This window comes from Meleagris gallopavo, chromosome 4 (genome assembly GCF_905368555.1).
Source record: "Meleagris gallopavo chromosome 4, MGAL_WU_HG_1.1, whole genome shotgun sequence".
Lineage (NCBI taxonomy): Eukaryota > Metazoa > Chordata > Aves > Galliformes > Phasianidae > Meleagris > Meleagris gallopavo.
Window position 1 is genome coordinate 11,433,939 of NC_139407.1, and position 25,750 is coordinate 11,459,688.

At 46.4% G+C, this 25,750-nt stretch overlaps 1 protein-coding gene and 1 long non-coding RNA gene across 12 annotated transcripts in view; one reads left to right on the plus strand and one right to left on the minus strand.

Annotated features, from left to right (window-relative positions):
• The window catches only part of SLC10A7 (solute carrier family 10 member 7), a 255,974-nt gene that overhangs the window by 213,073 nt on the left and 17,151 nt on the right, over window positions 1–25,750 (minus strand). The window lies entirely within an intron of this gene.
• LOC146544411 (uncharacterized) lies at window positions 11,636–14,037 on the plus strand. Its single transcript, XR_014882837.1, has 3 exons — window positions 11,636–11,745; window positions 13,215–13,448; window positions 13,595–14,037. It is a non-coding gene; the product is annotated as an uncharacterized LOC146544411 (long non-coding RNA).

Genomic DNA, 25,750 nt, shown 5'->3' on the forward strand with positions numbered 1-25,750 from the left:
AGAGGCACAAAGACATGCGATAGAAGAGCAGAATACACTACAGAAGAGATTAGTATTACAGCTACTACCTAGAGGTAACAAGTAAAAAGACAACGTCTGTACAACTGCAACGGCAACGTTTAAAACGGTGCCGAGATACCTCTGTCATTTAAATACGCAGATCACATAAATCTAACCAGAAATAGTTCTACTCAGATACGCTGAACCGTCAATGAGGGGCAAAGCGTATCTATACAAGCTGCTTATCTGAAAACATCTCCCAAAGAGTTGAGCGGTACACCAGCACTAACTGAAGCTCCAAATCTGTTTTCAGAGAAAGAAAGCTAACTGCACTATCGATATTTACCACCGCTCTCCTTTTGAAGCACACCCAAAACACCTTTAAATTCTAAACGGCGAGTCGGTCCCATTTTCCACAAGACCTGCTACGCCCTTTAATCCAAAGGGCCGGGGGGGCAGTTGGTCTTCCTGTAGAGCAAGGAAAAACACTCCGGCATCCATCAAGTCTGGGTCACGGGCTTGATTTCACAACTGCTCGGCCAGCAGCGGCAGAACATCACGAACTACAAAAACACAATTTTAAGTCTTTTTCTATAACGTAGGCATTTTTATTTTCCATTTAACCAGTAAGATACATGGAGACTCAGCTAAATTCAAGATATTTTCAAAGCTTCCTTTAACTTAGGAACCCTAGCCCTACAACCTACTCTATTCTCTAAGGGGACACTGGATTCACAGCCAGAATTTCATTCCCACTCCGCAAAGAGCAGAGGCTCACCGAGAGCTGCGCTGGGTGCTATTGTAACAAATGCAAAAGCCGGTTATACCGCAAGAGGTCACAAAGCCGCCAGGTGCACTTAAGGTGGTCTTAGCGGCAACACTCATTGACCTTCTACATCCTGCACCTCCTGAGTCGGCTTAAAACTGGACTATGGGCTGCTAGGGATATTCCGGCAGTTAAACATTTGCTTTAAGCCCAAGCTCCCCTCTCTTCAATCACCAGCGCCCTTGCAACGTTTGGAGAAAAACTAACAGAAAATCCCAAACAACTTAACTCTTTATTTCATCCTGGCATTTTGCTTCCTGATTAACTGCTCAGGTACCCAATAGAAGACAGCCTTCGCCCCTATTTGACTCTGCGCAAAGCTTTTCAGGTAGACCACATCCCCCCAAATGCAGTTACTAAATTCTTACGGGGCGGTGTAAAGGTGCAGCCGAGCATATCGACTTCTCACAAGAAAGGTAGGTCCAAAGTATCTAAATCACAGTGAGAAAAGCAGAAGACATCAACAACGTTTGGAGAACTATATGAGTGACCTCTGACCTGAAACAAAACTACATACAGATCTTCCTGAAAGAAGAAACACTTATACACAGTCTGAACTGCACGCGCACATGCACACACACAGGGAAAACAAGATAAGAACTGCTAAGTTCTCACTGAACGTGGCTTGTGCTCGTTGCAAGGGCTCCAGGAGCACGCAGGCATCGCTTCTATCTGTTCTGTGGTAGTTATTCATCATAGACAAACTGAGGCAAAGGGCAAGGAAGCAAAACTGCGTTCCATCACGGCATTTAAGTCCAGAATATCACGCATCCATAAAGTCAGATCAAAGATTTTTTGCAGAACCAATCTAGATTTAGATTGCTTTACCACCTTTCAGTGCTTCAGTAACATAGCACCTCTCTGTGATATGTAAATGGACAATACTGGGCAAAAAGCACAGTCAAGACCACTAGGTCAAAAGCGCAAGAGCTGCTCGCTTCTCCGTGCGGCAGGAGGTCCTGCTTCCAAGACAGACGTACTGCCTTCATAGCAACACAGCTTGTCAACGTACGCGAGCACACAACTGAGCAACGCAATCAAAACACGCAAGCCAACGCAAGCAGCGGAAAAAGTCCCCTTCTATGCTATACGCAATTGAAAATGACATTGTACGCAGCACCGAACACCAGCTAAAAAGTTTAATTTAGGTTAAGAGCTATTTCTTCGAGTAGTCTTTTATCAGCCTGTTTGAGGTGAAACCGACAAATGAAGGCTTTAAAATCGTGCCTGGAGAGTATTCTGGGTCACGCGTTGCCACTAAGAGAAGCTTGTTAAAAGGCAGAGAAAGCCTCTGCATACCAGGCGGTATCATAATCAAAGTGGGGTGGGAGAGGGAGGGAGGGAAAAAAATAAGCTGTTCACAAACCACTTTTTTTTCTTACAAACATACATTCTGAATCTGAGTCGCTGTTTAGGCGAGCCCACTGTAAAAGGGGTCTCAGAGAAACATCACAGCGCAGACACCATCCAGTCGATTTTAAGTTCAATTTGCTCAAGCGCCACAACAAATACATTTCTACCATCTGTGTAGATATACTTATCTATAATATATAAAAGAATCAAATCAATCCTGTAAGCCACGGCGTGGTAATATAGTCGCAGATCATGAAACAGTAATCAAAGTCCTGAAAAATACACCGCTGTCAGCATTGTGCACTGGTACCATTGCGTTACAGCACCTCGGCTTTAAATAAATCAACCTAAGTGCCTGCTTTGGTAAGCACTTCAAATTCAGTGTACATCAGCACTGGGGGAGCGCTGGGGGAGGGGTAACGCGCAGAGAAACAAATCAGAAAATGGGACTCGTAAATAACAATTCAATTAGCGCATTTATATTACTCGTTCCCTACCAAACTTCCTCTCCTCACCTGCGGGAAGCCCTCCTCCAGCCTTCCCCCCTCATTGGCATGGCCGCGCAGGCCTGCTCTTTCTGCAGCGAGCCCCTTTGCCCTTTCAATCATGAAGTATATTACTCCGCTGTCAGAGCGAAGCAGTTCCTAACAACAGGGAACCCAGCTGGGATAGGCAGAGGGCAGCAGGCTCACGCATTACCATAATAATCCAACCGTGCTCCCCGGGCCCTCGAGGCAGACGGCGTATTAGGCAGGCCTCCTGCCCAGGCTGCGTCACCTGCCCGTCAACCTGCGGCAGCCACCTCAAGGGCCCGCCGCCTGACGCCGGGCTCCGTGGCTGCTCACCGCAGCTGGCACGCATTCTCACCCACTGCTTGGCCGCCCCCTTCCGCGGGGCTTCCGCAGAGACGTCAGGTAGTCAGAAGGACCCAGCGTGGAGCGAGACGGCACGGCAGCTTCCTGACCGCAAAGCGATGCTCTACGAAGGGGCTGGGCCGCCCTGCCTCACCTCAGCCTGTCCCAGGGAACCAGAGTACGGAGAAGTCAAACGGCAAAAGCAGGCCGCTGGTATTCGAGTGCCTCGTCACCCACCGACAGCCGGTTCCGGGTCGGCTCAGTTGACCCTTTCGGTTTTTGCAACACCCGAGGGCGATGAGGAGGGAAGCCACCTCTCACGCTACGGTACAACGCTCACCACCGTAAGGACAGAGCTCCTGCCTTAGCCTGCAGCCGTGCAGATCTGCACGTTTCACGCTATTGAGCCCTTTAAGGAAAGGAAGCGTTTAAATGTATTACGCAGCGTATTTAATGCCATTCTGTCCCAAACCACTTGATTTACAGTCAGTACGCAGCTTCTATCTAGGGTAAGTTCAGGTACTCAATGCGCGTCCCAATGAAAGATGTTGTTTTCTTGTATTACAGGACAATCCCAAAGAACACTAAGAAAAAGAAGACATGGGCTCTCATACAAACTTGAATTTTATTTAAAAAAAAAAAAAAACAAACGTAGGCTCTAATTCTCCTTAACAGAGGAAGGCACAACAGAAATGTAATAGTCTTATTAAAATCATGTTTTGCAGACCGCTCAAAGCCAGATTTACACGATCAATTGTGAAGCAAAATTCCCCTAACCTCATCAATTTTCATTTCTCTAGCCCTCTCAAAGAAGGAAATATTCAGAAGCAATTTTGTTGTTCATTTTAATTGCTTGGTTGCTATATTATCAGTGCAAAGAAGCGTGATACACAGTAATCCACATCTCAGCACTCTGCCAGAGTGAGACCGTAGAACCGATCCAACAGCGTCATTTAAATATTTCAGAAAGCGCCCGCTACCAAAGTTCCGCCTCTTACTATTCTTCTATTCCATCAAGGCAACAAAACCTACACATTATCCAAACCGCAAGCCGTTACAACGCTCCGCTTTACAAGCAATTCATTGCCATAACACAGCTATTCGCGCTCCTCTGCGCAGGCAGAAAGACTTGTTAGCCGCATCTCTCCCAGCTGGGGAGGGGGGCAGCGTAAGCGAGCTGTCTGCATTGAATTTATTCTAGGTCACAAAAGTCACAGATAAAACACCAGGACGACGCAGGGGTTTCTAAAATATTTTAGAATAGTCAAGAGCCTTATCTTGTACGGTCACCAACTCGTACGCCTACCACAACTAGATTTAGACTTACAGCGCTTGCAACTGTGGGAAGAAAGGCTTCACCAAACCACCTCCTTCGCTTCACAGAGGAATTCCCATCACAGTTACGGTATAAAAGTTAACAACACTTGAAAGATTAACTACAGGCCTTCTCCTTCACCGTTTCCAGGTATCAACGACTCGAGTTAGCTGCCAATCGGAAGAAGGAACTGACGATTTTTTAATTACAAGATGGGAGAAAAAACATCCCTTCCACACACCTAGTTTTGTAGAGCTTAGCTCTAATTACATCCCTTCCTTCTCCAGGACGCAGGTCAAAAATTCCATAAATCAAAGTAACATTAAGTGGTACGCGATAAGCCAGAAAACTAGAAATTCAACAGCGAGAATTCTGTAGCACGACTCCGAGCACAATCTAGTCCTCAAGCAACTTTTGCTGTTCGTGCTAAGTGTCCCACGTTTACAGACCCTTGACCAGGAACAACACCAAAATGTATATTCCTCACGGTTCACAGGAATTCCAATGCCGCGAATGGCACGTCTCAACGGACTTAAGTTTGACAATGGAAATGCAGGTCTTCCATTTATTTCGTGGCTGTACAGATGAGACTCGTACCTCAACAAAGGCAGTTGGAGTTTAGATTTTACAGAGCTGAAGGTCAGAACACTGCAACGGCTGAGATATAAAAAGGGGAAGTTTCTGATACGGGATACGCTCGCGCCACGATGGAGTATTTGAAATGCTGAATGAAGCGGAAACTACTGGATGTAAAAGTTGCGCTACAGAGGAAAATATATGTATACGTTCTATTTAAATAAATAATTCCCATGCCAATACCGCTATAAAACCCACATTTCTCTCCAGTTTCAAACGATTAGCTAGGGCCACGCTGACGAAGCGTTTCAGTCGCCTTCACGATTTATACCTCGCTTAAGTCACTCTTTTCTTCTTTCCATCTGCACGACTGAGCACTCGGAACAGCCCTCGCTTTCTCTTCCCACTGTCCTAGGGTTTGCCTCTCACATACCAGAGTTGTTGACATTAATGCAACAGACAGACGTTTCCTTCCATACGTAGCTCTACCCGCAGAACAAATACCGCTCTCTAGCCCAACTGCTCCCACAGATTGGTAGGGGTCAGCCTCTTCAGTTTCCTCCGTTTTCCCTTTACACAACCCGCTTCAAATTCATACAGATTTTCTTGCAATGGAAGTGTGCAGAAGCAAGCAGCATTCTTAACGCAGTATAAGACCTTAAACAGACACAAATTGAATCGCCTTGCGCAAGGTATTTACACCTAATCCTCAGTCTACTCAAGCTACTGAATTCTTCCAAAGCCTGTTTTTCTCAAATCTGAGTAAAAAATTTCTTTACAGTACCGAGACGTTTCTTCATACGTACCTAGCTGAACCATGCTACCCAAACAAGAAACTTGGTCACAATCCAACTGCAGAAAATAGAAACAGCTGCACCAGTTGCAAACTCCAGCTACTAGTAAGAGAGCCACTAGCATCTCACAGCCTCACCCTCCACTTAAGCGGCTGGCCAGAAAAATAAAAAAAAGGAAAGAAAGAAGAAAAGGAAACGAAAGGTGTTTTTGTCTACGGCACGCTGCAAATCCACTTGGGTAGCACTTTTCAAAACTCTCAGCAACGAATGCAATGCTGCCACGGGAAGCTTCTGTGCCTACGCAAGGTAATCGTGAACGGGATCACGCGCCAGATTCCGCAGGCACGGCTTCACGAACACCTGGATTCGGCCCATTCTAGTTCTGGCCGTGACCCGCAGAACACTGCAAACCATCAGAGCTGCTGTAGTACCTCCCACAGGGAAACCTGGGATTGCAATTAAGATCCGAGACCAAAAACAGTGTTTAAGGGGAAAAAAATAAAAAACACATTGCAAGGACTGAACAAAACAGAACGGAGGAACGAGGAAGAAGCGGTTCCCACACATCAGGACAGCCAGCCAATCTTTCAAGCAGCACGCAGCTCCCAGCTTGCTACAGAAAGGCCCCCGTGCCTGGATCGCGTCAAATGAATGGCAACCACCGACAACATGTTGGTCCCGGCCTAGATGACTCTGGGTAATCCAGATCACCAGAGGAAGACATTACTTAGAGATGATAATACAGGCAAATCACCCATCTCAGCATCCAGAGCGCCAAGATTCATAGGGAAACCGCTATTCACACTCGTGAACCTCTCCGAGAGCAATTCCTCCTCTGTCCTACGAAGATTTCAAGAAGGTTGATTACATTAATAAAACGATTGGCTACACCTGCTGATAGCCATAGGGTCTGAACAGGTAAATAATACCGCACGGCCAGAAAACTTCGCCCTCCCATTTCTTTAGGTGCCAGATTTTGTTGTTGTTTAAACGTTGCTTTGAGCGTAGAACCGAGCCGATAACATGCGCAGCTGACCAGGAGCAGGGTCAGTAAAGCAGCACCCGGGGCCAAGTCGGAAAACAAGACGAGGTACCTGTCTCAAAAGCGAAAGCGTAAGAACTCAACGCACCTTCAGGCCTGCCAGCTTTTGGGGTTTCTTGCTTGAATAACATGTCTCGTAAAGAAATCGTCAAAAGTGAAACAGATAAGCCAACTCAACGCTTTAAATCACACCAAGGCTCTTTTTTCTCTCACTGCTCATTCAAAAACGCCTTCCGGAACTGTTACGCGTGCTCGACACGGGCAACAAGCTGCAAAGCCACATTCACTGCGATTAGAAACTCATACCCTCCGACTCAAGCGTGTATGTATACGTATATACAGTATTTATCACACGTGAACATCACGCGTGAAGTTACAGCAGTCACAACACAGACATCAGATCATATTTGATTTCTATAGTTTGTTATGCCAAAGCTAACAAAAGATGTTCCCAGTCTTCAATCCTATGACAGACAACGATGCTGCTTCGCAAAATAGCCATTCCATTCATAACCTCCATAATTTATACCGGAGGACGCGAAACACATAAGGCTGCGATCAAATTTCTCCCCCTCTCACTCCGGTAGCCACCCACTACTCTAAAAGCATTTCCAAAATTCAGAGAGCGCTTACAATTTTAGCCCATTGTTTTAGAGTATAAAGCGCAAAGAGCACTGAACTTATTAATTAGCATTTCACTAGAAATATCAATTTGGGAAAAAGGCGGCTACGTGCACGCAAGCTGCCTCTGGGACTAGATTTGAGTTCATTTTAGAAGTGGCGGTAACGATCTAAAACCTGACAAGTTAACTATCCTTACTGACACGATCCCGGATGGGAATAACATCAGTCCAAAGTAAGGTACAGTAAGCAAAAAGAAAGCACGCTAACTTCCGGCATTCACCAATGATTACGGAATGGGCGACTCAAATTCGCTTCTACGAGACTCTCGCCATTTTTAATGGTTTTGTTTTTAAATCGACGTGTACTTAGGCGACAGTATAAAAAGAGCAAATAGTTGTTAAAGGCAGAACTGCGCCGGCAAGAAAATTTAACCAACAAAAGGGTTAATTAGGGATACAAATTTTCTCAGACTGTTAATAATGGGAACAACACATAGTATGTGCCCATAAGTAATTCTCAGGTATCTTTGATCTCCAGCCCCGAGTGATCGCTGGCGCCTACCATAGCCTGGCCTCTGGGACTCTCTCGGAACCAGACATCTGGCTACTTTGTTGTTTTAGACTAATCTCATCCCAGGGGAGCTCAAGAAACGACACCAGGCAAGGAGGGTCCTGGCAAGGGAAAAGACATTACAGCATCAGCAGATTTCTAAGTGGACCGGAGTATCAAAATTGTCTTCGAATTTCTACGGGGAACCTGTCGCCTCTCCGCTCTCCAGCTCAGCTCTCGCGCACAACACACACGATCCCACTTTAAAGAACTGCTAATCTCTTTAAGGAAGCTAATGAATGATAATCCAGGAGAGAACACGCGACAAAGGCAAACCTAAGTAAAAAACTGCAAGGAACGGGGGGATTTAATAAAGATTTTACTTACAGGTCAACACAGCGCATCGTCAAACAACGTTTTCAAAGCCCCGCAAAAATACCTCCGGCATTCAAACACCCTTTTTGACAAATTCACTGCCACAGATTTCAGCTGCCAGCAACGTTATCGTTCAAGTACGACCCTGCGATAACTGCAGCAGTATCGGCGCCCGACTGCCTCCTCTGGGCTCAGGAAAAGTACGGCTCGTGGAGCGCCAAGCCCGCGGGGGTAACGTGACCTGCTAACACGAAGGAACGAAGGTTTTATTTTAAGTCTGGAGGTACTGTTTCTATCGTCAGAGACTAATTGGGATCTGTCTGTCAGGTCTCATCCTTCCCAAAGCACAGGTGACATTAGATGTGACACTTGGAGCAGCTGGCCAAGAACTGCTGTAGGCACCACGCCGAGCTCTCCCCACTAACGCCCCCGTGCCCTGGGAACACCCAGGGCATGCCGATGGCTTGCGTCTGGCAAGAGCAGGAACCAAGGCACTTAAGAGCCGGAAGAAAGAATATCCTCTCACGCCTTCTCTCGAAGACAAAAACACTATGAACATCATTCCAGCTACACACTTCCAAACGGTGTCATTTTTACAACACAGGGGTGGCGCGTAGCAATCGTAATAAGCAAGAGACCGCTTCCTCGTCAGTCTCTCTCGCTTCAAAAGCGCTACTCTTACCTTTTCTTCCTTTCCATTGACGAGCACGAGTCTAAAAGAAGGGACGCCGGATGCAGATTGCACTCTCCTCCTAAGGAGAGGTCCGTGTGAAAGAACTCCGCCTCATTTCAGGGCATTTTCAGAGCATTCGGAACAGAGCTTCGCAGAACGCTCCGAACAACCTGCCCTACTGCATCGGCTCCCAAAGCAAAGAAACCGCTGTCCAAGCCTTACCTAAGTGCTACGTACAGAAATAGCTTGAAAACAGTGCGCTAAACTCGACTCGGGTTGATGTTCTAATAGAGCAGCCTCCTCTTCCTTTTTTCTTCATACTCTAACAACATGGACACCTGCTTCCCTTCAGCTACAACATACCGTGGCAAAGCGATACTAAAAAGTTGCCCTGATGCGCCCCAATGGTTGGATCAGAGGTAAAACCCGAGCTTCGCTAGCTCCAGTTACACTGCGTGAACAGCTAAAAACCAAACCAAAAAAGCCAGCAAACACCTGAGCAGTTCGGCACTCTACTGAGATGTTTCACTTTTTTTCCTGAAATACAGTCGAAGCAAATTCCCTACTGCTTCCTCTCATCAAGCAACCACGCTGCTGAAGCGAACGCCGGTTAGTCCGAGCGACTGCATTTCCAGCAGCACCAGGACAACTAAGTGCCTCGTGTGTCCTGTATGCTAAGAATCGCTCAACAGACGCATCTGTTAAAAACTTCGCTACGTCAGCCTGTCACAGTGAAACTGATGACTTCTATCGCTCCTGTAGCTAGCAGGTAGCTGTGCAGCTCTACACAACGGACACAAGGCAGAAAGCGTCATTAAATAACCCGTGCTACCACACTAATGATTTATACCGCATTTAGTAGTACACTATCTTCTGCCGAAAAATCGGGAGTGCGGTAAAAGAAGAAAAGCATTGAGGTAAGAACGGGTTAAACTCACGCGTTTAAAACGTAGCACGTGACTGCGTCAACAGGCAGAGCAAAAAGTAAACGCTACGTGGAAAGTTAGTACTTTGTGCTTTGTAAATGTTGATCCACCCGCTGCCTCCACACGCCCCAGAGCCCTTAAAGGTGCATCCCGCACACTTACCTTCACCAATAGCTTTTACAAAACAGTACTCCGCACACGAATACGTATTATCTACTTCGCAAAATACATAGGAAATAAAACAGCGAATAAAGCAAAAAAAGCCCCTCGCTAATCCTGCATATTAAAGACGGAAAACCACAGAGGAGGGAGTTACAGCTTCTAAAAAAGATTCTACAGCGTCTAAAAAGGAGCATATTTTTACGGGATCATCTTACGTTCTACAGCTACGACTCCACGTGCGTTTTACAGACTTGTTTCTAAAGCTATACACCAACGTCACAACGCTAACAGCAAGTTGCAAACTGTTTCAGACAGTAAATACTCTCAGTTTTTATTCCTGCCTTACGCGTACCCAAACGCCGGGAACTAATGCTGCCTCCCACTACCTATTAGGTAAACACAGTTAATCGCTAGTAAGTAAAACTCTCCATAGCTTTTCTCCAAAACAGTCAGCACGTGGAAGAAATGAGCAGTGTGGCACGTCAGAAATGCCAACTTGACCATACAACCGCATATCAAATATGAAAGAAAGCTCCAGAGAAAAAAAAAGCTTTAAACAAAACCCTTTTCTTAATTAGGAAATAGAGATCAATATCCTCCATTTATTGGACGCTACAGCGAAACCAAGAGAAGAAAAACCAGTTTGGACGTGAACAACATCTTGAAAACATCCAGAACTCCAACAGACCAGCCAATCTATACGAAAACAGATGACAAACAGTATTTTAAGCGGCACACAGTTCAAGAACCGATTACGTTGCAGAACCAAGTACTGATTTCCAGCCAGGGCCCCGGAATTCAACATATACATAAAATACTATGTAAGTATAAGGTATAACGGTTACATCCTACCAGAGTGTTTTAGCTAGTACATTTACCTGCATCGCCCTACGGTTTACTGCTAACCACGCACGGGCTACGCAGTTGTTCTTTGCTTAGATTTTTTTTAATGGCTCCTATAAACAGATAGGAGCAACTTCACATTCACAAAACACAGGCCGTAGCGAGGACTTGAACCACCGCAACACCCATTGAAGTGACAACACAACAGGACGCTAAAACCCAAGCAGATTACCGGAACGTGCTGACAATTACTTCTTCAACCGCCCAGTAGAAGAAACTAGGTAAAAAGGTACCGTACCGGACCTCATCTTCATCAACCAGGAGAAACAGACGAATATCACAACGCTCAAGGACAGCCTTGTAGAACCACCAAAAGGCAAAGTTCAAGATCCTAACGACATAAAAGAGAGCACACAGCAAACTTGCTACGCTGAAATTCAGGAGAACAGACTGCAAACTATTTGGGGAAAACTAAGAGAACCTCAAGAAAAATATTTAAGGATCCTCTTCTCCGAGCGCAAAAGCAGTACACGCTAAACAAAAAGAAAAGAAAGCAAACAAAAATAGTTCAAGTCCCCCAGAAGCCAACAAAAACCACCCACCTAAACTTGCAGAACAAGCAAAGAACCCACAAAAAGCCTGGGAAAGGCCTTTTTATAAGAGCAGGCGTAGCAGAACTGCTGAATCACAGCCGGAAGCAGCGATGGAGCACCTGCTGGGAGGGCAGGGCCAACCCAGGACAGCACAGGTGCACGCAATGTACCCGAGTGACTAAAAGGGGTGGAGGCAGGATCCACCCCTTCCCAGATCCCATTTAAAGACTGGCAGTGGAGGTAAGGGTATCCTGCTGGTAATACCTGCTTGCTCGAGGCCTTTTTTAAAGTAAGCCAGTTTTTTTTCTTTTATGTTTGTAGCTGTTGTATTTCCATATGTTCTTACATATTGCTGCTTGTGACTTTCCTACTATGCTTTAATAGGTGTACGTTTTATCACATTATGGCTTAATAGCATGACCTTGCCCCGTGGGCTTCTTAATCAAACCCTGTATAGGAATCCTCAAACAAGGTGTTTAGCAGTTTAATTTAGCCTGGCATTTGATTTTCAGAAATTGGTTGCTAGCCCAGTATCTTTTTTCTTTAGCTACAGAGACAATTAAAGGAAAGTCAAAGTGTCCCAAATTTAGCAGGGAAGGGAACAAATTCAGGTAACGTAAGCCGAAGGATGGAAACTTGGGAAGCTTACCCTAGCAGACCCACCGGTTGAAGTGTCCCTAGGGAAGCAGGGTAAAGATATCAATTTTTTGGTGGATGGAGGTGCCTGTTATTTTCTGCTATATCAAAAGTTATTTTCTGTAGATGCTGACTTAATATCAGTAGGAGCCAATAATGAAAAGCTTACTTGCTTAGGAGCGTAATGAAATACAGAATACAGGTCAGGACAGAGAGCTGGAATATGTACCTTCTTGTATATACCGGGTTCTTTGAAACTATTACTTAGGCAAGGCTTATTAAAACAATGGAGTGCAGAGATTAAAGTCAATAAAGAAAATCAGGAGCTCTGGATCAAGACCGATAGATGGAAAGCTTTGTCCGGTTTCAACGCAAATTGGAAAACACTATGTTCTATCCCCAGAAGACACAGAAATTTTGAATCGGGTTTTCTCAAGAGCGTGGGCATCGGGGATGCCTGGCAAAACCACAAATGCAGCCCCAATAGAAACTAAAAGCGGGAGCCAACCCAGTCAGGGTAAAGCAGTGCCTTTTGAGGATACAGGATTGTAGAAGGCTAAAAGAAATAACAGCTAACTATTTGGAGTTCAGATCATTAATGGAATGTAAGTACAAATACGATATCCCAATCTTGCCGGTGACAAATCGAATGGGAAGAGCTATACTTAGGTACAAGCTTAGAGAGCCATAAACAGTTTTTTTTTGAAGATATACACCCGCTGGTGGCCAACTGATACACTTAATTAACCAAGGTAAAGAATGAGTAGGTGGGGTTTACTGTTCTGGATTTGAAGGAGAAGGATACGCTTTCTGCCTGGTTTTGCCAAAAAAAAAAAAAGTATGAAGTAATTTCATTTTGAATAGGAAAACCTCAGTACAGGGAGAGAAGACCCAGTTAACCTTATAGCGTTACCCGGGGTTGTGAGAACGGTCCAATTATTTTTTGAAAATGGTCAGCTAGGGAGACTGCGACTCAAGTCCTTCATCCCAAGGTAGAACCTTATTTCAGTATGTGGGTGCCCCAGTAACAGAAGATAACTGTATACAATAAACTGGTTGCTGTATTTTCGTAGTTCACGTGACCGTCAGGTTTATCGGCGGAAAGTTTAACTGACTCGAGAGACGGAAGGAGGCAATTAGCCGGACTGAGAACACCGACGCGGAGCTACTTCTGAGCCAAGCAGTGCTTGACCGCTTCGAGACTGTCTGTGTCAGCTGGCCAGACTTAAAGAAGGAACTACCAGGCGATGCTGAGGATTCCTGGATTCACTGATGGAAGCACGTTTCTGAGACAAGGAAACTGTAAGGTAGGGTATGCCGTAACTGCTACTGACAAAGTAATGAATGCAAAACCATTACCTGTGGGGAGGACTTCTCAGAAGGCTGAAAGATTTTCCTTGACAAGAGCTTTAGATGTATGGACAGATTCTGAATCTACATTTTGGGGTGACAGATCTTCACAGTACCATCTGTAAAGACTGAGGGATGCTACCGAAGAGCGTGGCTCTTACACATTGCGAAGGACGTGAGAAAGGTAACACCGTACAGGAAATCAGAAATGAGACGGTGCGTCTGGTCTGGTAGCAGAACAGACAGTTGAAAGAGAAGCAATGGGTGAACTGGCTTTAATTTCAGATGGTAATTTTCTTTTCTCTGAATCTGAATCAGAACCTGTAAATTATTCTAGAGAGGAGAGGAAGGTAATGACTGATGCAGACGGCACGAGAGCAAGCTGACAGACGGGCGCTTACCCAGACAGACGCACTGTTGTGCCCTTTAGTATGTTATGAAATTGGTTCTACGGGAACATAAAAGATCCGGGGGGAGGGGGGGGAAGACACTGTAAGGATTTGAACAAAGAAAATGTGCGATCCTAGTACCAGGACCAGGGTACAAGCGGAGCTTATTGGAATACGGATCTTGCTAGGGCAACAATGTCCAATAGACTTTTTGGGAGCTATGAAGAAATCGGGGGTTCTGTTATAGGTTAGTTCTAACCGATACCTTATTCATGGTGGCCAGAAGCATTCTCCTGCAGGACCGACGAAGTCACGGAAGTGGCCGAGGTGTTGCCGCAGGAAGTAACTGCGAGGCTTGGGGGTCCGGCAACAACATACTCCAGCCAGGGAACTCATTTTATTGTGAAGTCGGTTCAACGGGTCGGCAAGGTATTGAGGATAGATTGGCATTGCACATGTACTCCAGGCCACGGGCAAGCGGTCAGGTAGAAAAGATGAATAACTTAAAGTACGGGTTGTAAATCTGGGCAGGGAAGCTGGACGATCCTGGCCACAGTCAGCGCCTTTGGCGCTTCTGAGGATGAGAACAGAACTTAGAGCCAAAGAGGGGTTAAGCCATTTTCAAAACAGTGTATGAAAGGCCTTACGTAGTACAAATGGTAACCTCTCCCCAGACAGGGAACGAAATACCAACTAGGGGTGTAATAAGCCTATAGGAGCAGCTTTGGCAAATAGAAAAACTGGTTCTGGGATGTGGGGCCTGAGGCCTCGATGGACTCCTATGCGCTACGTTACCGGGAGATTTTGTATATTCTACCTCTTCCAGATCTGCCCGAGGAGCCAAAGCGGGAAGGACCGTTCCAAGTACTTCTAACCACTCACACGGCAATCGGAAGCAAGGAGGTGTCTTTGCGGATTCGTCACTCCAGGGCCAAGACGTCTACCTACCTCAGTGGACTGCTACCCTAAGAGACCTCTGAAACTGAGGATGAAAAAACAGGATGCTTAATAGTTATCTGACCTGTAAAATTTTAACTCTTGCTTGAGCTCGGTCAGAATATACCGAAGTGAAGCTAAGCGAGAAGCTTAGTGAAGCTTTGACTGTGTCAGGTTTGCTGGTATGTACGACCTTCTCCAGAGGAGAAGGAAGGGGTGCTTGTTTACGTAGCAGTCCCGCTAAATTGATTAATACCAGATTGGCTAACAAATCAGATTGCAAAGGTTGTGGAAATTGTAAATACGGGAAAGAACGTCAGAGCGAGCTAGGCCCCAGATTTGAATTATCAGTCATTAATAATACAGGGTCTGTTTTTATAGACGGGACTGATGACAGCGTGAAGCCTCTAAATATCGCGCGGGGATCTGACGGGTCTCGGGTGTAGTTAGGAATATGGCAATTCTGGGCTGGTAACTCGGGTCATGAGACGGCAAGGTATTCAATGCGATCCTAGGACTAACGGCACTACGATGCGGTCCAGAGACGATGTACCGACTACAGTGGGAACGGGGAGAGCGCTAACGTTGAGAATGACTCCTCGCCTTCACCCGACAACCACCAGAGACCTTCGGCATATGTGTAGAACGCACGCTCAAGAGGGTGGGATGACACGTTAAGTATTTTTCAGAAATTCCAATGTTTTTTTTGAATGTAATAAACATCAGTAGTTCAGCCTTTAAATATGTAGATGCCGCTTCTGTTTGCGTGTGAGTTAGGGGGAGCGTCCCCTTAACACTTGGTGCTGTAATAAACGTTCATGTTTTATAACCTTAAATGGGTTGTGGAGTCTGATTCTGCATGTCACGTACTGCTGAGAAGGACCTGGCCTCATCCGTGTGCCTCCTACTTCCCTTTAGATATTTGTAAATGGCGATCGGATTCTTTCCGTTTTCTTTTCTGCTGGCCGAACAGACCCAGGTTTCTCAGCCTTCTTTATGCGTGAGCTGCTCCGAGCCCTTTATTGCCTTTGCAGCTCTCGGTCAGACACTCTTTAGGAGATCCCGTCTTTTTTGAACGGGAGAGCCAAGAATGGGACACGGTAGCCTAAGCGGGGCTTACCTGGGGCGGAGTAGAGGAGGAGAGTCGCCTCTCTTGACTTGCCGACCCCGTTCTTTTTATTGCAACTGGAGGTGTTGTCATGGTTTCATGATTTTTCATTATCGGTATTCCACATCATAACATCATGCAATGCACTGGGGGTTTGACTGCTGATGCTCAAGTTCCGGGTGCCTGTCCAGAGGAGAAGAGCAGCTACGTTTCCCCAGGGGGCTTTGCGGTCAACGAGGAGATATAACTCCCGGCAAGGTCACCTGATGCTCTCTTCTTTGCCTGCGCTGCTTCGCTTGCGCTTCTCTGCCTGCGCTGCTTCGCTTGCGCTTCTCTGCCTGCGCTTCTCGCCTGCGCTTCTCTGCCTGCGCTTCTCATCTCAGCGTTGTGGTAAGGCCGATCCACTATCAATTTCACATTCTCTCTCCTTATAAAATTCTGTTGATACCATATTTAGTAAATTACTTTGTTTTACCTCAGATTGTTGCCACTGTTTTCAATTATTTCGGGGTCCCTTATTTTCTTTTTTTTTCCGGGGGCGCGGATCCGCGGATCCCTCCGCCCTTCTAGTCACGGAACCGGGCCGAACCAGCCCGTAAACCGTTGACAGGTGTTTACTGGAAACTAAGTCTGTCTTTACCAAGAGTGACTGGACGAAGATCCAGTGAGCAAAAATGCAAGGAATACCCATTGATATCCCCCTAGTGTTTTGGAGCAGCTGCACAGCAATGCTTATCGAGATCAGCTAGACCCAATCTTGTTTGCTGGCATCCTCCCGCTGCGAATCATACGGACCCGAGTTTTATTTGCAACTCTTCCCCTCCCTTATCCCGTGCTTTGCTTTGATTTCAGTACATGTCACGCTGATTTACACTAGGATGAAAGAGAAGAATCAGGCTCAACTTTGCAGGTACCGTCAGTAGCAGCACAGGTGTTCTTCGGCTGGTAGCAGCTGGAGCATGCTAATTGGCAGGAAAACAAAATCCATTTCTAGTCGCAAAAAAGAACATCTAAGAAGGGAGATGGCTCAAAACAAAGTCTCAGCACATTACGATAAGCTCCACAGGCATAAATAACCTGACAAAATGAAATTTTCCGTTGCCTTGCGCCACGCAATTCAGGAGCTTGAAGTTTGAAAGACGGGAGATCTCCTTAAAATACGCTTGTGTGACAGATCTGCGTTTGGTTGCAGAAAATTTATTAGGGAATATGAAAAGACTCACTTGCTCCGTCCCCTCAGAAAATGGCGGAAAGAGAAAAGGAAGCAACGATACGCCGCTGTAATTGATAAGCGAAGTATGAACACAGAGCCCTGCAAACGTTGCTAAAGTAGCTCTCTACTTCATAAGACGCTATCTGATAAGCTACCGTAACAAGCAATTTGCCCAAGGAAGACACTCTCTGGAAGTAAGCGCTGACCGCTACTAGTTCTGAAGAGTCCGGGCAGCTGGGAAATAGACTACTGCAGATTTCATGTGCGGTTGTGCATGGGAAAGGGAAAAGGCACGCCGCACGCTGGAACTGACCGGTGATTTGAATGGGGAGGGACGTGGCAATAAACGATCAGTTAAAGACATAAATGCTTCTGTGGGGTACGGTGCCTACTATTATGAGAAAGTTGTGAGGCGGGCGAGATTCGGGAGGGCGTTAAGCATAATTTGATGGGAAAAGACAGTAAGAGAGAAATGTTGTACGCTTAGGAAAAATCATACGTGAGTACAAGTTGGACTCGTGTTTACAGCACAAGAGTTCAGCTCTCAGACTCGTGCGTGTTAAAAACAGATTCGCGAAATGTATCCGCGGACCGAGAAATCCAATTCCCATCTAGCTCGAATGCTGTCATTTCTCGAATTCCAGGTAACCTATCGATTTGGCGCGCGCTTTCCTTTCTCAGAGGATTTTTGGGAAATCGTATATATTGAACATCTGGAAAGTTTCCCTAACAGCACGATAAATTTGAACCAAAGTACTGTGGTTAAGCAGAATGAAACCTGACAGCATTGCTTTTTTTAAGCAGACTTTCTCTAGTTCCAGTTATAAGAGCTTCTTTCTGTAGGATGAGTTTATGTTTCCAGATGTTCAAAGCAAGTAAAAGGTCACTTGCCGTAGATCTATCCACTTGTCCTTTACGGTTGTAAATCAGGGAACAAACACGGCTTTTAACAAATGCCTCTTCTTCAAGTACCCAAAAGGATTTGCAAAAATGGAATACTGAACTCTGACATTTTACCTGCAAGTGAAATGGCACAGTAACTTTGGACAGTTCTGAATAACGTCACCGCAGGTGAAACTCTCCTAGAAACTGAGCAGCTCCGGGACAACGAACGCATACGAGAGGGCACATTTTTGAATACGGTTGCTTAATATTCCCCTTGTACGAGCAGCACGGCACCGACAAATTCCAACACTTCCACGAGCAAACACACGGAGCCCTGTAAACTCTGTGCACAAGTGATGTTGTTCTCGGCAGGAATGTTTGCTAAATAGTTTCCGCGACGTTGAAGCGGATCTACCGAGGAGATCGCTATCGCTCCCCGCTCTTACACAAGAGCATGAGTGCACACACGCGCAGTCTAGAAACAGTGTAAAAGTCTGCTGAGTCAACCGACAAACGAGTACCTATTCCCACCGACGGAACGGCAGTCCGAGTCACGGTTAACCTTAGTCTCGCTCGTGTTTTTCTGTCCTGTTTCACTTCAAAGTGTCTCCTTTTAGGAGGACTATCAGCCGATTCAGACAGGGATACAGTATCACTGCACGCGACAGTGCTTCCATTAATTCAACTGCGACTGAACAGTGTTCGGGTTACTTTGTTCTATTTGTGGCGAAGGAAAGAATTACTGTTGCGAAGCAAGGGAAGTATTTGCTGAAAAGCAAGGAAACTTTCCACAAGTCTGTGTAACACAGCAACAAAAAGGGGCGTTGATTTGTTCTACCCCTGTACTTAAAAAGGCGGGAACAAATTCAGCATCGCAAGCAAAGAACTAAACTAATTCTGATCTTTGGCATCTGGAGTAGACGTTGTAAAATCCCCAGAGATAACGTGCAAAACTGTGAACGTTTCATGCACTGGCACTACGTCTCAAACTTTTCAAGCTGCATACTGTCTGAATTGTCCCGGTATGCCAAGCCTGAAGGTTTTGGGGTAGCTGTCAGGGCTCCGGGCGGGCCTAAGGCAGCTCAGCTGCGCTAACGAACCCATCACCTCCACGTGCCACAGGGCTGCCCGGGCACAGCTGCGCCCTGTTGGGAGCCCAGGGCAGGGCCCACCCTCCAAGCCTCTTAAACCCTGCCGGAGGCTGCAGGGAGCCACTGGGAGTTCTTGCTGCTCCTGTAGCGGGAGGCTGCTGGGCTCGCTTGCTGCTTTTTGGATGTCTGGTAATGCTGCTCCTGCCCTTTTTTTTTTTGCTGTGGGGCTCCTTGCACTTTTTGTTTGGTGCTGGTTAGGGCTGCTGCTTCTAGGCTTTGGTGCGTTTGCTCTTTTTGGGGCTCGTGTGGGGTCGCTATTTCTGGGCTCCTCTCTTCTTACAGCCAGTGCAGACTGGCTGCCGCTGTGCTCTCGCTGCCTGCTTTGGGGCAGGTGCGGAGCCATTGCTGGGTTTTTCTGCACCCGTGTGATGCTTCTGTAGTCCGGTTTTTCTTTTGCATTTTTTGAGGCTGGGTGGTTTGGGGGTGCCGCAGGCCCTCCTGCTTGCGGTGGTGAAGTAAGTAGGATGAGGCTATGCTCCTTAGTGTGGTGCTGCTGGGGGTGAGAAGCAGCACGAAGCTGTAATTCTTTTCTTCTTATGAAGAAAATAAGGTAGACTTGCTTAATTCTGTTTCTTGTTTTGTGTTCCAGCCTGAGAACTACAGCGGGGCCTCTTGCAGCAAGGATTGCTTCTGGCAGCGATGGGGACCGTGCTGGCTGTGCTCCCTCCCTGAGGGCCATCCCGCGGCGTGAGGACTACTGCTGGTGGGCTGCTAGGGTCTTCCTGCTTTTGGGGGAGGCTGCTGAGCTCCCACTCTGCTCTTCCTGGGGCTGTTGCAGTGGCAGTGCTGGGCTTTTGCTTTCTTCAAGATGAATGTGGTTCTGGAGAGGGGTTTTGGGTGCTTTCGGCCCCTTCCGCTCCCAGGGCGGTGAGCGGGATGGATTTGTTGCGCCTGCCCCTTCGAGAGCCATCGCTGTGGTGGTTAAGAAACACCCCAGGGCTGCAAGAATAGGAGCAATGCCTGAGTTACTTAGTTTTTTGTTTGCTTTTTTCACTTATGCAGTGGGGTGAGTGAGAGCTGCTGTGAGGCATTGAGGAACAAGGCTCAGCGTAAACAGGTGAGCAGTTCTGGCAGTGATGAGACTGAGGAGGTGGTGAGTACAAGGGGCTCCTGTGACGGGAAGTTTCTGGGTTATCCCCCAGCTCTTTGTGGAGCTGGCACAGGGCTGCTTCTGGGCTCCCCTCTCTGTTAGGGGACAGCGAGGTGGTCCCGCCAGGCTCCTGGGGCTTTAATTTTTTGTTTTATCTTGTGCAAAGGGTTGGTGTTCCGGCAGTGGGCTGTTGCTGAAGTCCCTGAGGTGTCCTCCGCTCCCCCAAGGCAGTTCTACAGGTGCTGTGGTCTCCTGCTTGTGCTGGTTGTGGGGATGAGTAGAACGTGATGATGCCCTGCACTCCCCTGTGTGCCCTGTCGTTGCTGGGGGTGAGAAGCAACGTGAGGGGTTTCAAATGTAAGTGATGCTTGATAATCAGCTTTTTCATCTTCTTCACTGTTGTTATCCTTTTAGGGGAACTGCTGAATTGGGGCCTGAACCTCTGATTGAGTACCTGAGGTGAGCAACGAGTCAGCCCTGGGAGCACAGGTGAAGGTAATTCACCTGTGCTGCCAGAAGGTGTAAAGGTTGGCTCCACCTCTCCTGGACCCCACTTAAGAGCTGACTACTGGTGAGGAAGGATCCATTTGGTGAGATCCCTCCTTTTGGAGTTTTACTGTGGGATGAGGGTAAGTCCTCTATCTATTCTTTTTTGTGTGTACTAACCTGTTTAGCCAAACTTGTTCAGGTTTAAGTATAATATCTGTATATTGATGATGCAATCCTGTTGCAGGGTAATGGCTGCAATGATGTGTTTTTCCTGAATGGTGATGTGACTGAGTAATGGGATAACAGGTGAGAGCCGGTGGCCTGGTGATCTGACCACCTCCCTGTGCTGTTCTGCCTCTGTGCAGGAGCTCACACCTTGGCATTTTGTTGGAGGTGGCTAGTGGAGCTCCTCTTCCTGCAGGTCCAGGGTGAGGATCCTGGTGCTGTGAAGCGGTTGGCAGTCCTTCAGAGTGAGGTGAGCTGTGTTCTTGTCTCTCCCTTGGAATGGGGTTTATGGGTGCAGCTGGGTGCTGGGGCATTATGGTGCTGTGTTTTGTGGGGGTGATGGTGTGCAGGGTGCCTGGGTGTTTTCTGGAGGTGAGGCCCTGTTCTGCATTGCTGTGCTTTCCTTTCAGCCTTGAAGGTGCGTGGCAGCTGCATGGGACTGGCTCAATGAGGGGTAAGTGATGTGGCAGGGGATGGTTGTGGTGGTGCTCCCTGTTCTCCCTTGGAGGGGGGTACAAGGGTGTAGCAGATTGCTATTGTATTTTGGTGCTGTTCACTTCCTGGAGGAGAAGGCCTGTTGGGTGAGATGCAGTGGTGAAGTTGTGCTGAAGGATTCAGTGTGTGCCTTCTGAGCCAAGGGAAGCTGAGGTGAGTCAACATCTTGCATTTTTTTTTCTGGTGGCTGGTACATGGTGTCTAGGATGTGGCAGAATCTTGGACAGTTTAAGGTCCTTGTGTTTTGTTCTTTTCAGCTGTGTGTGGTTTTCCTAGGGTGGGTGGGGGGAAACAGGTTAGTGGGTATTCCTTTTATGGGTGGTAGGTTATTTGGATGTGTTTTGAGTTTGGAGGGGGGGGTGGTGGTTTTCTGTTGTGGAGGTGGGATGCTGGGGCTCTGCTGGTTGGGGGGGGGGTGTTTTTTTGGTTTTCTTTTGGTGCTGGAGGCTGGGTTTTGCACTATCTCTAAAGAGATATATTTTTTTTTTTTATTTTTGGGAGGGATGGTGGGTTCTGCTTTGTGAGTGGCTCTTTTCTTGTCCCTCCTGTGTAGAGGGGGTCTGAGAAGTGAGCCCACCAGCTTTGGAGGGACTGAGAGTACCCTGGTGCTGGAAGTTGGTGCTGGGGCACTCCTGAGTAGTGGGTGCTTTTTCGGTGTCCCTATTCCCAAACTGGAGTGTAGGAAAGAGGGCTTGAAGGAGATGTGTTCAAGGTGGTGCATGATGAAAGACTTGTTCTAAGCACGGGTCAAGTGCTTGGAAGTACGTTCTCGCTGTTAAAACCTAGGTCTCTAATGGAAGGGTTGTCTGTGTAGTAACTTTGTCCCAAGGGATGCAAATTTCCTTTCAAAGAGTTCTGAATCTGCAGTTGAAGATGGAACTTACACGGAGCGTGCTGTGTATGCACTGGATGGTATCAACAGGCTATGAGAGTTGAGGTCAAGAGAAGAGTCTGGCCAAATAATCCACGCTAAAATGTCAGCGGCTTAGGAATTCCAGTGTAATAACATGACACCAGTTACAGCAAGGAGCCTTGCATTTCACGCAAGTAAGATGTGAACGGGCACGTTAATTCTGCTGATATTCTAACAGCCTGTTTTAGTTGATAAATTCAATGCTGTCTTTACTCATCCGCTTCTTGTGCATACTTTATTATTTCTAAAAAGCCCCTAACCTCTCATGAGGGCTCCCTGTGTGAATGCAGGAGTGTAAGCCTTTGCAATAGCTGTTCTCTTCCCATCTGAACAGGAAAGCGCCTCGCTATGGAGGCCTTAGATGTCAAAAAGGGTGCTTGGGAGGTGCGTGGCTTTTCCAGAAACTGGCTGCTTGATCTCTTCAGGTTCCTAGAAAAGCCAATGTGTTCTAGACCCTTATGCCTGAAGTAATGCTTCTGAATGAGAGGGCGCTTGCTGCTCTGTTCTCCACTCCCTTTGGCCAAAAAGTCCTTCTAAGAAAACCCCAGGATTAGAAAAACCCTTGAAAAACAAGATTGGACCAATCCTTCAAGTACCCTCTCTTCTGGATGGGGTTCTATTAAAAGTAAGTTGGTCTTAGCTGTTTTTAAAAGCAGAGATGAAGTAATTACCTACTTTTGTCTTCATGCGGATAAGGTTGTTCTCGTAGTATTTAAGGTACTGATTTTTACACAGATTCTGGCAAAGGTTTGCATTTAATACATCTTAGAAGAAAAGCAACACCTTCAACATTACTGAAGGGATGCTAAATTTAGCTGACTGAAAAAGCACATTTTTAAGACAACGGCAATTTTAACAATATCTTCTTTAATGCTTTGCTGTGATGAACTTAGTACAAGAAAGCATTTGAGGTGTACATCGGAGAAGGGAGCTGAAGAAGGGGAAAAAGCTGACAAGCTGAATTGGCATGCTGGAATGAAGCCCAAGTGCTTTCTTCCCTATAGGTTGCAGCTAGTTCCAGTGTAAATATATTCGTCCTAGATAACAATACTTTTTTCTGATATAAATACCTGGAAGCTTTTTTTTTTTTGGTCTTTTGGACAACCAAGGGATAGATTTAAGGAAGGGGAAGCAATGTAATCTCAATAGACATTTTTGAATTATGCTGATCTGCAGTGAGCTGCAAATGGTCTTAAGAGGCATTTCTCCAATTCTAAAATGTTAGCAGTCTTATATATTATTTGAAACCTCTTTAGAAAAACATAGAAAAAGCTATTTCTGACAAGTAATGCTGCAGCGCATTAGCATTGCAGGATTTTTGTTTCTTTAACAAAAAGATTGTTTCATTCGGTTGCAGACAGAGCTACCGCCAGCTAAGCTCAACTGTGTGCAGCGCTATTCCTTCATGCCGAAGTCCAGATTTCCCCCCCAACCCCCCTCAGGCAGCCAGGCATGTCTACAAAAGTCAAAAGAAATATTTTCTGCCACGAGCAATCGAGACAAACCGCCTACAGAAGTAGCAGCGCTGACAGGTTAGTCTTCTACGCTATCGCCGAATTAACACCAACATTTATTGCGTGCAATGACTGAACCTATTCACCTACCGTTAAACACAAGTTAAAATTCAACTAGTGTGTTTTTGGTAAGCCAATAGGTGAAGGACAGCAGAACCTGATTGGGCCTTGTTCTAGGGCTTGGGTCCCAGCCACCTGCTGTGTGCAACTTAAAGGCAACTTTTAGAAAATGACCCCTGTGCTACACCTCCTGTCACTGTGCAATTACAGCTGTGTGACAAGCATCATTGCAAACAAATTACTCCTACTTTCTTACGGCTGTGACCTTTAGCCTATTTCTGGACTTGGCTGTTCTTAGTCTTCCGCTTCAAGCTCTGTGGAAAGTGATGTTCTTATACCTCACTGGAAAAAGATTGAATGTTTTGTCAAACAACCATAAATACCAAACAGCGAGAGTACAGAGGCCCGCTTTTAGTAGGCGGCAGGCCTCGCTCTGCGAGTATTTAAATCCAAGCATTGCCACTCTTACTTAGATGGCACCTGTACTTGCTTTCTGTAGGCAACACGGTTGATAACGTGCTCCTTGATCAATGAGGTAAGCTTTTGCACCCTGTTGTTACGCAGAAATCAGCTGCAGGCCGAGAGAGAGAAACCAAGCTTTAACCAAGCGTGAGAGCAAGACCCTTTCCTGTCCTGATTTCCTTATGTCACAAATAGCTTTCTGCTTTGCTGAATGTCCCAGAACAGATAGATGGGGAAAAAAAAAAAAACCAACCCTCATCACCGCAGCAGAGTAACAGCGATGCCTCGGAAAAAACTTACCTAGTTAAATCTACGGCGGTGGGTTGGGCAAGTATCATTGTAAACGCACGAGGCTGGGGTGGCTCAAGGCAGTTTCTGGCCAGGGCCTGGGTGCTAGGGCGTAAATCAAGCAAGCAGGCTTTCGCAACTGTGTTAAGGCAAAGTTGTTAGAAGCACCCTGATGTAAAAAGGATTGCTAAATGTGTACGGGCTACGTGTTAAAGATGTGCAGATAAGAGATGAAGCCAAATTATTTATTTGCGTTAATTGCATTTTCCTCATTTTTGATCCGTGCATCTTTGCATCGCAGCTCTTGTCTGATTACATGCTTAGCGGGAAGGATTTTGCTCAAACACGCGGAGGAATGGAAATGAGATCTTCACAGCAAAGACAGGGAGCGAGCTATCAGTTGTACACCCAGAAGTACAACTGCGGTCCTAAGAATTCGTGACAATGAGAGACAGTCTGTCCCGCTTGCTTTCGGGTGAGTAGGAGACAGGATTTTTCCACTGGATGCTTTACGAGCCACGGGACGCGAACCTTAATTAAAAGCTGTAGTAACCAGAAACACACTTAAACCTTTAGTTAAAAACCTACTTTGTTGGCTATGGAACTGTGATAAGTGAGCTGCTCTTAAAAGATGCTGTATAAATCTGAAGATAGACACACACACGCACCAGCAAAGAATTGGAGTGCTCGAGTGCAGGGATTTCAGAAACCCCCTCATTAACCTGAGCTCGCTTCTCCTGAATATGAGCCGGAAGGAATGCTCTTGGTAACTACTTCTGCTTTGAACTGTGAATCTGTTTCAGAGCTACTGGTGATAAATGAGAGCGGAGGAAAAAGTAAAAGGCGCTCACAACCACTTTGGGTTACTGAAGACTTGAGAAGAGGATGAGAAACTCTAAAGATTTCTGCTGCAGTCGTTACTGAGGCAGCTTATAGGGATGATAATTGTAAGTAATAATCTGGACTATTCCCACGCACTGACAAATACTAAATGCCTTTGCCATTTGCAGAAAAAAGAAGGCAAGCGTCAGTGGGTACTAA